The following is a 12,636-nucleotide window of genomic DNA, read 5'->3' as shown; positions in this document are numbered from 1 at the left end:
GAAAGCCTGTCAGTGTGCCTCAGCTGCCTTTGCATTGAAAGCTATTTGAGTCATCCATCACTCACCTCCCTCAGGAGCGAGGGGTGTGTGGAGCAAGGATAACATTAGTGACTCGCTGTTTATCTGTTTAGATTTGTGCATGTTGTAGATGATGTGGGTAGGACAATGAAGGCGGGGGAGAGGGAGGGAGTGGGGTGGAGAATGGAAGGTTTGTAACCTGAGAATGATAGTGTAGTGTGAGTGCTGACAGCCTTGAAATAACACAATTTAACCAGCGGCTTTTTGCTGATCACAGGGGCTGAGCTGGAATCTTGAGTGGCTGAATACCAGAAAGCTGCAGATTATCTCATACATCTTATTAAGAAAGTCAAACCTGACAAATATCACATTGAGATTGTCAAATGTGATTTGTTATAGGCGATACATTCGATTAAGTTGTCATCTTTCAGTGCATAGGAGGAAACAAATATCTCACTCAAAACCTCTCATTTCGGATTAGGACTATGAAAGTACGAAATCCTAACTTTTAAACAATTGGATGTTGTGCATTTGCCATTGAGCAATGCGATTAATTGTTTATGGTTCAGCAGTGCCTGAGGATATGAATGTTTTAATTACTGTGCAGCCTGAGTCACACACATTCATTCGAGGGGAATGTTTGATTCAGTCATCCAGCAGCTGCTGACTGAGTGCTCTGCAATTGTTCTCATTTTTGGACATTACATACATTCCATTTCTCTCACTGAGCTCAGTGCACTCCTGTGGCTGAATCTAACAGAGTGAGATTCTATACGTGTCAGGATAATACTACTTTCAAACAACCTCAATAACGTTTCTGTTTAAAAATATCGGAGTGGGGCCAGACATGGTTTGGAAATAGGATCTCACTCCATGTGAGAAGATGATTCTTTAAGAAAAGGGTTTTCAGGCCTGCTCTCAGCATCCAATCCCACTATGAACTTGGTTGGCCACCAGTTTGGAAGCTGGTTAAAGGCACTTGACTGAAACATGTAGGCAGCATAAACATTTGAATGAGGGTCTTAAATGCAACCAGGGATTAGATTTGTTCAGGGAGCAGAACTTGCCTATATTTCTGCAACTGCCATTTTGAATGCAGCAAAGTTCTACGAACAACAACGAGATAAATGATCCTATAAACAGTTGTTAGCTGTTAGTGAGAGATCGTTATTGGCCCCAACACTGTGAAAAGCTCCTCTTCACAATAAAGCAATGCAATCTTTTACATTCACCTGAGAGATGGAGCCTCAGTTTAATGTCTTTTCTAAAAGACAGCAGCTCAGTTATCTTGATCACTTCGTTACCATCCCTCCCCATCAATGGAACTGGCTTCTGCCTAGTTACTAACACCTCCCCTTCATTTATTCTGCTTAAAGGATAACAATCCCAGTTCCTTCACACAACTGAAGCCCTTCACCGCTAGTACCATTGCAGTAGGTTTTTTTCTGCACCCCATCCCCCACAAGATGCTGACATGCTTTCTGAAGTGTTTTGTGCAAAATTAAATATAATGCTCCAGCTGAGGGTCAACCAGTGATTTAACCATTTCATACAATTTTCTCGATTTTGTGATTTCTGTCTCAATCTATAAAGCCAAGTATGGCGCAAGTTTTCAAAACTTGTAAACTTTCAAACATGTCCATCTTCAAACACTTCTTGTAGGTCTCCATGCACTGAGCATCAGGAATCCTGCTAGAAATATGCTGCTCTCGCCCCACTCTTTTATTCCTGATATCCCTTCTTGTGGTACATATGAACATACAAATGAATGACATAAGAACACAACTATGATCCCCATATTACTTCACATTCCCACTGAGCCCCACCCTCCCTACCATAACTCTCATGCCCTACTTTATCAGGAACCTCTGTCTTAAAATTATTCAAGGATTTTGCTCCCACAGCCTTTTGAGGAACAGACTCACTATCCTCTGGGGGAATGAAAACAATTCTCCTCATCTCTGTTTTAAATGGGTGACCTCTGATTTTTAAACATCAAATCCTAGTTTTGGATTCTCTGCTAAGTAGAAGCATCCTACTCTGCCAAGATGCCTTGGGATCTCACTTCCATATCTCACACTTCGAAACTGCAGCGGATAGAAACCCAGCTGTTCCAACCTTTATTCATTGGACAATCTGCCTTTCCTATGCACTGGTTTAGTAAATCTTCGTTGGACTGATCCTAATGCATTTACATCCTGTCTTAAATAAGGAGAACAGTATTACATACAGTACTCCAGTTGTGCTCTCACCAATGTCCTGTAGAACTGATATATAAGTCTCCTACTTTTGTAATTTGTTCCCCTTGCATAAATCATAGCATTCTATTGGCTTCTCCAATTACTTGTTGTACATGTATACAGCGCTAATCTTCTGTGATTCGTGCACTAGGACACACACATCTGAACTCTGCAATCTCTCACTACTTAGATCATATGTTTGTTTACACCTCTACTTCTTCAGAATGGAACAATTGTACCTTTTCCCACATTATCCTCTTTTTCTATTTGCAGATTTATGCCCACTCATGTGACCCATCCATGTGACTCATCTATATGACCCATCCATGTGACCCATCCATGTGACCCATCTATGTGACCCACTCATGTGATCCATCCATGTAACCCATCCATATCCCATTCTAGTCTCCTCCTGTCCTTTTCACAAATCTACATTACATATTATTAGTAAGTTTGGTAACCATACCTGCAGTCTCTTGCTCCAACTAACTTATAAAAATTGTAAAAGTTAGAGGCCCTGGCACACTGCTTGGTGAACTATGCTAAGCAAAAAGCTACCCAATTATGGCTATTCTGTTCCCTGTTGGCTGGTAAATCTTCTATTCCTGTCAATACATTAGCCCCTATACCACAAGCTTTAATTGCCCACTACAACCTTTGATGTGGTTAGGCCTTAGTAAATGTCTTCTGAAAAATTAAGTGCAATAAACCTACCAGTTCCCCTTTATTCACAGGACATGTTACTTCTTCAAAGAGCTCTAATAAATTGGATAAACACAATCTTCCTTTAATAAAACTATGTCGACTCTGCTTAATTTCCTTAAGTGCCTTGTGATAATGTCTTCAATCCAAGCTTCAAATATCTTGCCTACGATAGATGTCACTCTAACTAAGCTGTAGTTTCTATCTGTGTATCTTTTTGAATAAGAGAGTTACATTCAGCATTGTCACTGCTTTCAAATCTAATGAGATCTTCCCTGAATCTAGGGAAATTAAAAGCAGTGTATTGACTATCTCACTGTTACCGAGTCCAGGAAGAAGGCTCTGAGGACGTGGGACTAATCAGCCTGCAGCTCCAACAATTCTCTCAGCATCATTTCCCTGGTGATTGTAATTTTCTTGAGTTTCTAACTCATTTCCATTTCCTGATGGGCCTTGGATATTCCTTGCAACTGCCCCACAGTGGAGACTGATGCAAAAACACAATCCTGTTTAATTCATCGGCTACCTCCTTATTTTCTATAATTCATTTCCATCAGGCTGCAAGTCAGAGAGACATGGAGATGTACAGCATGGAAACAGACCCTTTGGTCCAACCCGTCCATGCCGACCAGATATCCCAACCCAATCTAGTCCCACTTGCCAGCACCTGGCCCATATCCCTCCAAACCCTTCCTACTCATATAAATGTTGCAATTGTACCAGCCTCCACCACTTCCTCTGGCAGCTCATTCCATACATGTACCACCTTCTGCATGAATAAGTTGCCCCGTAGGTCCCTTTTATATCTTTCTCCTCCCCTAAACCTATGCCCTCTAGTTCTGGATTCCCCCACCCCAGGGAAAAGACTTTGTCTATTTATCCTATCCATGCACCTCATAATTTTGTAAACCTCTATAAGGTCACCCCTCAGCCTCTGATGCTCCAGGGAAAACAGCCTTAGCCTGTTCAGCCTCTCCCTATAAGCTCAAATCCTTCAACCCTGGCAACATCCTTGTAAATCTTTTCTGAACCCTTTCAAGTTTCACAACATCTTTCCAATAGGAAGGAGATCAGAATTACACGCAATACTCCAACAGTGGCCAAACCAATATCCTGTACAGCCGCAACATGACCTCCCAACTCCTGTACTCAATATTCTGACCAATAAAAGAAAGCATATCAAATACCTTCTTCACTAACCTATCGACCTGTGACTCCACTTTCAAGGAGCTGTGAACCTGCACTCCAAGGTCTCTTTGTTCAGCAACACTCTCTTGGACCTTACCATTTAGGTGTATAAGTCCTGCTAAGATTTGCTTTCCCAAAATGCAGCACCTCGCATTTATCTGAATTAAACTCCATCAACCACTTCTCGGCCCATTGGCCCATCTGGTCAAGATCCTGTTGTAATCTGAGGTAACCTTCTTTGCTGTCCACTACACCTCCAATTTTGGTGTAATCTGCAAACTTACTAACTGTACCTCTTATGCTCGCATCTAAATCATTTATGTAAATGATAAAAAGTAGAGGGCCCAGCACTGATCCTTGTGGCACTCCACTGGTCACAGGCCTCCAGTCTGAAAAACAACCCTCCACCATCACCCTCTGTCTTCTACCTTTGAGCCAGTTCTGGATCCAAATGACTAGTTGTCCCTGTATTCCGTGAGATCTAACCTTGCTAATCAGTCTCCCATGGGGAACCTTGTCGAACGTCTTACTGAAATCCATTTAGATCACATCTACTGCTCTGCCCTCATCAATCCTCTTTGTTACTTCTTCAAAAAACTCAATCAAGTTTGTGAGACATGATGTCCCATGCACAAAGCCATATTGACTATCCCTAATCAGTCCTTGCCTTTCGAAATCCTTGTACATCCTGTCCCTTAGGATTTCCTCTAACAACTTTCCCACCACCGAGGTCAGGCTCAATGGTCTATAGTTCCCTGGCTTGTCCTCACCACCATTCCTAAACAGTGGCACCATGTTAGCCAACCTCCAGTCTTCTGTCACCTCACCTGTGACTATTGATGATGCAAATATATCAGCAAGAGGTCCAGCAATCACTCCCCTAGCTTCCCACAGATTTCTTGGGTACACCTGATCAGGTCCTGGGGATTTACCCACCTTTATGCGTTTCAAGACATCCAGCACTTCCTTCTCTGTAACATGGACATTTTGAAAGGTGTCACCATCTATTTTCCTACTTCCAATATCTTCCATATCCTTTTCCACAGTAAATACTGATGCAAAATATTCGTTTAGTATCTCCCCCATTTTCTGTGGCTCCACACAAAGGCCGCCTTGCTGAGCTTTGAGGGGCCTATTTTCTCCCTAGTTACCCTTTTGTCCTTAATATATTTGTAAAAACCCTTTGAATTTTCCTTAATTCTATTTGCTAAAGCTATCTCATGTCCCTGTTTTGCCCTCCTGATTTCCCTCTTAAATATACTCCTACTGCCTTTATACTCTTCTGAGGATTCACTCGATCTATCTTGTCTATACCTTACATATGCTTCTTTCTTTCTCTTAACCAAACCCTCAATTTCTTTAGTCATCCAACATTCCCTACACCTACCAGCCTTCCCTTTCACCCTAACAGGAATATACTTTCTCTGGATTCTTGTTATCTCATTTCTGAACGCTTCCCATTTTCTAGCCGTCCCTTTACCTGCGAACATCTGCCCCCAATCAGCTTTTGAAAGTTCTTGCCTAATACCGTCAAAATTGACCTTTCTCCAATTTAGAACTTCAACTTTTAGATCTGGTCTATCCTTTTCCATCACTATTTTAAATCTAATAGAATTATGGTCGCTGGTCCCAAAGTGCGCCCCCACTGACACCTCAGACACCTGCCCTGCCTTATTTCCCAAGAGTAGGTCAAGTTTTGCACCTTCTCTAGTAGATACATCCACATATTGAATCAGAAAATTTTCTTGTACACATTTAACAAATTCCTCTCCATCTAATCCCTTAACACTATGGCAGTCCCAGTCTATGTTTGGAAAGTTAAAATCCCCTACCATAACCGCCCTATTATTCTTACAGATAGCTGAGATCTCCTTACAAGTTTGTTTCTCAATTTCTTGCTGACTATTAGGGGGTCTGTAATACAATCCCAATAAGGTGATCATCCCTTTCATATTTCTCAGTTCCACCAAATAACTTTTCTGCATGTATTTCTGGGAATATCCTCCCTCAGTACAGCTGTAATGCTATCCCTTATCAAAAACGCCACTCCCCCTCCTCTCTTGCACCCCCCACCTTCTAACCTTCCTGTAGCATTTGTATCCTGGAACATTAAGCTGCCAGTCCTGCCCATCCCTGAGCCATGTTTCTATAATTGCTATGATATCCCAGTCCCATGTTCCTAACCATGCCCTGAGTTCATCTGCCTTCCCTCTTAGGCCCCTTGCATTGAAATAAATGCAGTTTAATTTATTAGTCCTACCTTGTCCCTGCCCGCCCTGACTGTTTGACTCATTGCTGTTCTCAACCAGTCTCAGATTGATCTCTTTCCTCACTATCTCCCTGGGTCCCACCCCCCCCCCCCCACCTTATTAGTTTAAATGCAGCTGTAGCAAATCTCCCTGCAAGTATATTACTCCCCTTCCAATTTAGGTGCAACCCATGTGGAGAAAATAGGAGGTGGAAGAGTTTAAAATTGCTTCCAAGCTGTCTTAGAAATGAGAGAAGAAAATCTCCCATGAGGTTTACAGCCCCAGGCTGTTGCAATACATCTTCTGCATTTGTCACCTCAGTTTTACATATCAGATCATACAGCACTCTTACCCATGGTTTCTCTTCTCAGTCGCTCAAGGATTCTTTCTTGTCCTTATCTTCCTTTTCATCCAACTTGGGTCCCTTGGTGACATCTTTAACCGACACCGGACAACTTAACCACCTGTACACTGAAGACACGTGCTGGAGATCTCTCTACTGACTCTCTCAACCTCACTGTTGTCTCTGTCTGATATCTGGTCTTACATGACCTCTACTTTCCTCCTCCTCCCTTGAACAGCTGAGAACATTGTGTCCAATGAAATGTTTAAGACCGCGATTGATAGGATTTTCTTTGAGAAACAGGTTTGATATAAAACAAACTAGCCCTAATCAAAAAGAAAGGTGGAAATTTCTCAAGAGATGGAATGGCTTAGTCCTCTTCCTCTGTCCCTCAAGATGCTGAACACATAAGTTTCAGCATTCAGCCGTCATCACAAGGTCCATATCATTCACCTTGGCTTCATCCTCTTTCAGAAATGCTGACTCAGACTGAACCAGGCTGATTGATCATAACCTTGACATCCTACTCAACTGTGAGCTGAATCTTCTAATGGCTGGTCTCCCATACTCCATAAGCTCCATACTCTAAATCTCTTCTGTTCTTATGCCATTCTGCACTGAGCCTTACGTATCAATCACCCCTCTATTGGATCCCACAATATGAACACCTCAAATCTTACATTACAATGCTTAAGTTTAAACATTCAAGATGAGATATGAAGAGGTTGGTGGGTAGCAGAGGGCTTGTCTCAGCCCCTCCGTAGTTGCCTTCCTATCTGTAATTGGACCCCTCAAAGTTTTCAATTCTCCAATTTCAACCTAATATGCAGCAATTCTGCTCCCAGACTTCCTTCAAGCCTCAACTTGGCTGTACATGCCCTCAGTCACCTGGATCCCAAACTCCATCCCGAAATGCCTCTTTCCATCACTCACCATCTTCAATGCCAAGTTAAAATCCAGCTTTTGTTCCAGGATTCGGTCATCCTTTCTCATACCTCCCCAATTTGGCTCAATGCCCAAGTTTGTCTCGTACTGGCCCCGAAGAACCCTGGCATGTCATTCCTGCTTTGGACCTTCTTTAAAAATGGAAACTTGTTGTCATTTCCCCACAATACATGGGTCAATGACCAGGGGGCACAGTTTTAAGATAAGGTTTAGAAATGTTTTGGGGGAAAACATTTTCACCCAGAGGGTTTTGCGTATCTGGAACTCACTGTCAGAAAGGATAGTGGAGGCAGGAACTCTCAAGAGTTCAACTCTAAGTACTATTTAGGTGAGCACTTGAAATGCCATAGCGTGTGAAGCAATGGGCCATGTGCTGAGAAATGGGATTAGAATAGGTGAATGTTTGATAACCATTCTAAAATCTCCACTACTCTTGAACAGAAATTTTCATTCTATTTGGTTGTTCCCGAATCCAAGACTCACAAATGAATAAATTGTATTAATATATCTACTCAGGCAGTCATTGAGAAAGAAACAAACCTGCATTTTCATCGTGCCTTTCATGACCTCAGTATTTTCAATTGAATCCCTATAGTGTAGAAACAGCCCCTTCAGCCCAACAAGTCCACACTGACCCTCCGAAGAGTAAACTACCCAAAGCCATTCCCCTACCCTATTCCTCTACATTTACCCCTGACTATTGCAATCCACACATCCCTGAACACTATAGGCAATTAAGCACAGCCAATTCACTTGACCTGCATATCTTTGGACTGTGGGAGGGGCACCCAGAGGAAACCCAGGCAGACACGGGGAGAATGCGTAAACTCCACACAGACAGTCATCCAAGGTTGCAATCCAACCAGGTCCCTGGCACTGTGAGGCAGCAATGTTAACCACTGAATCACCGTGTTCTGGAAGTGCTTTGATGAGGGGGCATGTTGGTCACACTCTTGTCTCTGAGTTTGAAGCTTATGGGTTCAAATTCCATGCTGAAGACCTGAGGACAAGAATCCAGACATTCACTCCAGCCTCATACTGAGGGAGTGCTGCACTGTCAGAAGTACCATCTTATGAATATGAAGTTAGAGCAAAGCCATGTCTACTTTCTTAGATGGACCTAAAAGTTTCTGTTAGTATTATTTTGAAGAACAGCAGGGGAGTTTTGCCAGTTTCTTCATTAATTTGTGCAAATGAAGAACTCACAGTACGTTGGTAACCAGTAAAATTATGATTGGTCTTTTGAATGTGGCATAAGGAATGGACAGCCTTTCATGGGCGTAGTCATGGATATACCAACTGATCTGGTTGTAAGCGCTGTACAGTGTGAGGTTGTTATGGGCCGTCTCAAACCCACATTTCCTGCTCAATGTCAGAGCAAAATTCAGAACCAGATCAGGAAAACCGAGGGAAGGATTTGAACCCAGCACTTTCTGACTCAAAGGTGGAAACATTAACACGTCACCAAAGACTTGTTTTGTCACATGAACTTAGCATAAACTTACTCAAGTAACTGAGGCAAGATCAGGAAACCTTTAACACAGTGAGTTGATCTGATCTGGAATGTATGTGTTAAAAGAATAGCAGAAGACGATTCAATAACAACATTCACAGGAACATTGGATACATACATAGATGGAAAATATTTACAGCGCCAAGGGGAAGGAAACTGGGAAAGGTTGATTGGACAGCTGTACTCAAAAACCAACACAGATATGATAGGCTGAATGGCTTCCATCTGTGCTGTCTCGTTCTTCAATGCAATGGTTTGATTGGAGCCATTGATATAAATTGAACCACTTCCAGCAGCATGAGGGAAAATGAAAGACTGGTCTGAAATACTTGACAAGTATTACAAACAAGGACAGCAAATCCAGTCAGCAGTTTTATTCTGTAATCTCACTTCAAGCTGTCAATAATGCTGCGTTATAGTTCCTCGTGTGTTCAGGATCAAGCCAGGCATTTTAAAACAGAGCAACTCTTGGGGATTTGGCTACTTGCCAAGAGTATTTACTGAAACAAAGCAAATACTGAACAGAGTCTGTAAGAAATAAGAGCCAGCTCTGAAGTGGGTTGTACAGCACACACTGCCAGCGATTATCTAGCCAGATGCGCTCCTTAGGGTCTCCCTTACCTTCTGTTGTCCCACGGGCCATGTTCAAGTTTGGACTGGAATGGAGTAGATGACAACAATTCCCTTTCTTGTAAAAACTAAAACCATTTGTTATAATGGTTAAACACAAAAGTAGTCTGTAGGCTAACACTTCCTATTAATTAATCATGTACACAAAATCAGTTTCTCCTTTTAATTTTTAATGCTGTCCTGACTATTTACAATTGAACTGCCAGTCTGTGTACATCTCCAACAAACTAGTCTCTATTAATCCTTCTTGATTTACAGGTTGAAAGCATTTGGTTAAATAAATGCCCACATCTCAGCCTTCTTATTCCATTCCTTGTTAGTGATTTTACACGGAATAATATAGAGACCACCCAGAACCAGGCAATTCAGCCTTCTTTCACCCCTCTTTATCTAACCCAGCAGCATATCCTTCTATTCTCTCACTCCGTCAGGTAATTATTCACGCTATGCCTAAGTATGTCCGTGCCATTCATCCTCACTGCTCTATCTGGCAACAAGTTCCACATGCTCAATATTCAGCGAGTAAAGACATTTCTGCTGAGCTCACCTGGATGTATTAGTGGTCATGGCCCCGAGTTTGCATGCTCCTACAAGTGAAAGTATCTTCTCCCCATCAACCTGATCGAGTCTCTTCATCATTTCAAAGATTTCTATCATCTTACCACTCAGTCTTCTCTCCTCTGGAGAAAGGATTCTCAGCTCATTCAGTCTTTTTAGATATCACAAGAGTTCATGCCTCCCATCCTTGTAAATTCTTTCCAGGGACTCCATATGCTTAATTATTCTTTCATGGGATATGAGGGTTCGGCTAGCTCAATATTTATTGCCTCTGCCTGGCTGCCCTCGAGGTGGTGGAGAGCTGTTTTTAATGAACACGGCAATCTATGTGTGCTGTAGACAGCCCCACAGTGATGTAAGGGAGGGAGTTCTAGCAATAATTATACTCTCCCGCTTGCTGTCAGTGTTGGTACAAACAAAATGTCAAAAGACTAAGTAGGATGACATTTAAATTGTTCCTGGTGAGAGAAATGATAGTGTTGAACATGTCACATTTCACTGGGTTCCAGCCCTTTGATTCATATTTAGAGTGCCTGATTCAGGCTCAGCAACCTCTTGACTTGCTAACACAAAATTATATTCAGAGAAAGGGGGAAGTGTTCAAAGCAAGCTGGTTGCAATGGCAACAAACTTCAATAAAAAAACAAGAAAGCAAGTGATTTGTCACCGGTACACATCACTGAAATGAAACAGAGCAGATGTGGAGATGAAGTCCCGTTTTTGCATTGAAGTTATCTTCAGTGGTGTTGTGTGACATGACCAGCAGGCTAAATGAGAAAGACTTCAAACAGATCTCAAACTCCAACTGGGCATCCATGAGGTATGTGGGCCAACAGTGACTTGTATTCAATTGCAATCTACAACCTCATAGACCAGCATATTCCACCATCTACCATTACCATCAAGCTGGGAGGTCAACCCTGGTTCAATGAACACTGCACAAGAGCATGCAACAAACAGATCTAAAAATGAGTTGGAAACCTGGCAACAAGACAACACACTACCTGTGTGTCGAATTGCAGAAACAGCATGTGTCAGATGGAGCTATGCAATCCCGCAAGCATCAGAATATATCTCAACTCTGCAGTAGTGTCATGTCAATTTGTGAATGATGGTGTCCAACTAAATAGGAGGAGGAGGCTCCACAAATCTCCCCATCCTCAATAACAGGGTTTCTAGCAAATCAGTGCAAAAATTAGACTGAAGTATTTGCAACAATCTTCAGACAGATGCATCGAGCGAATGATCCATCACAGCCTCTTCCAGATGGTCCCATCATCATAGGCAATTTAATATACCTCAGGAGGAATAGCTAAAGACATCTGGATATTACAAAGGCTATAGGCACTGGCAACATTTTGGCAATAGCCCTGAAGATGAATGCTCCAAAAATAGCCGTGCCTGTAGCTAAGCAGTTCCAGTGCAGCTACAACACTGTACAGCATCTACCCAACCTGTGAAAAATTGCCCAGGTATGTCCTGTCCACAAAAAGCAAGACCAATCCAACTCAGCCAATTACTGCCCCATCACTCTAATCTCAATCTTCAGTAAAGTGATGGAAGCTGGCATCAACAATGCTATCATGTAGCACGTGCTCAGCAATAACTTGATCAGTAACACCCAGTTTGGGTTCTGCCAGGGCCATTCAGCTCCTGACCTCATAACAGCCTTGCTTCAAACATGGACAAAAGCACTGAATTCCAGAGGGGAGGGGAGAGTGACAGCCCTTGACATCAAGGCTACATTTGGCTAAGTATGGCTTCAAGGAGTCCTAGCAAAACTGGAATCAATGGGAATTGGGTGTTAAACATCCATTGGTTGGAGTCATATCTAGAATAAGGGAAAATATTTGATGATGTTTCAGGTCAATCATCTCATCCCACAGACATTGTGAGTGAATAGCTTGTGCCCTACTTATGATGTTGCTGATAAGGTTAATATCATAACACATAGAAGCTCAATGTGAAGATTGACCAGTAAAGGCAGGTATGCAATAGGCAGCAGTACAGGACCTCCTAATTCCCAACCAGGTCATCAAAGAAAGGAAAATCATTTGACCATTATGTTTCAAACATGAATTTGAGGCAGCATGGGGCATAGTCAGATGTGTAAGGAAATTCTTACATGGGGCTACAATTCACATAAAGGAAACATTTTATCTATACATCAGAAGAATGCAAAGAGGAAGAAGTTAGGTGTCATTCCATCAATGACATGTTCCTCACTGAACAATCAAAGACATTTGTCAG

The 12,636-nt window shown here is 42.2% G+C and overlaps 1 protein-coding gene across 3 annotated transcripts in view; it reads right to left on the bottom strand.

The window, feature by feature from the left end:
• mid1 (midline 1) overlaps positions 1 to 12,636 on the bottom strand; it is a 375,699-nt gene that overhangs the window by 279,011 nt on the left and 84,052 nt on the right. The window contains exon 1 of one of the 3 annotated variants that reach the window (XM_087993000.1): positions 10,376 to 10,642. The exons of the other annotated variants lie outside the window; for them this stretch is intronic. The gene's annotated coding sequence lies outside the window, so the exon portion shown is untranslated. Of the gene's footprint in view, positions 1 to 10,375; positions 10,643 to 12,636 lie in introns of those variants that run through there. 3 annotated transcript variants of the gene reach the window in all.

The sequence above is a fragment of the Chiloscyllium plagiosum genome, unplaced genomic scaffold (assembly GCF_037043375.1).
Source record: "Chiloscyllium plagiosum isolate Xiang-an unplaced genomic scaffold, Cpla_swu_hap1 HiC_scaffold_12, whole genome shotgun sequence".
NCBI classification, from domain to species: Eukaryota; Metazoa; Chordata; class Chondrichthyes; order Orectolobiformes; family Hemiscylliidae; genus Chiloscyllium; species Chiloscyllium plagiosum.
This window is presented reverse-complemented; position numbering and strand designations above follow the sequence as displayed.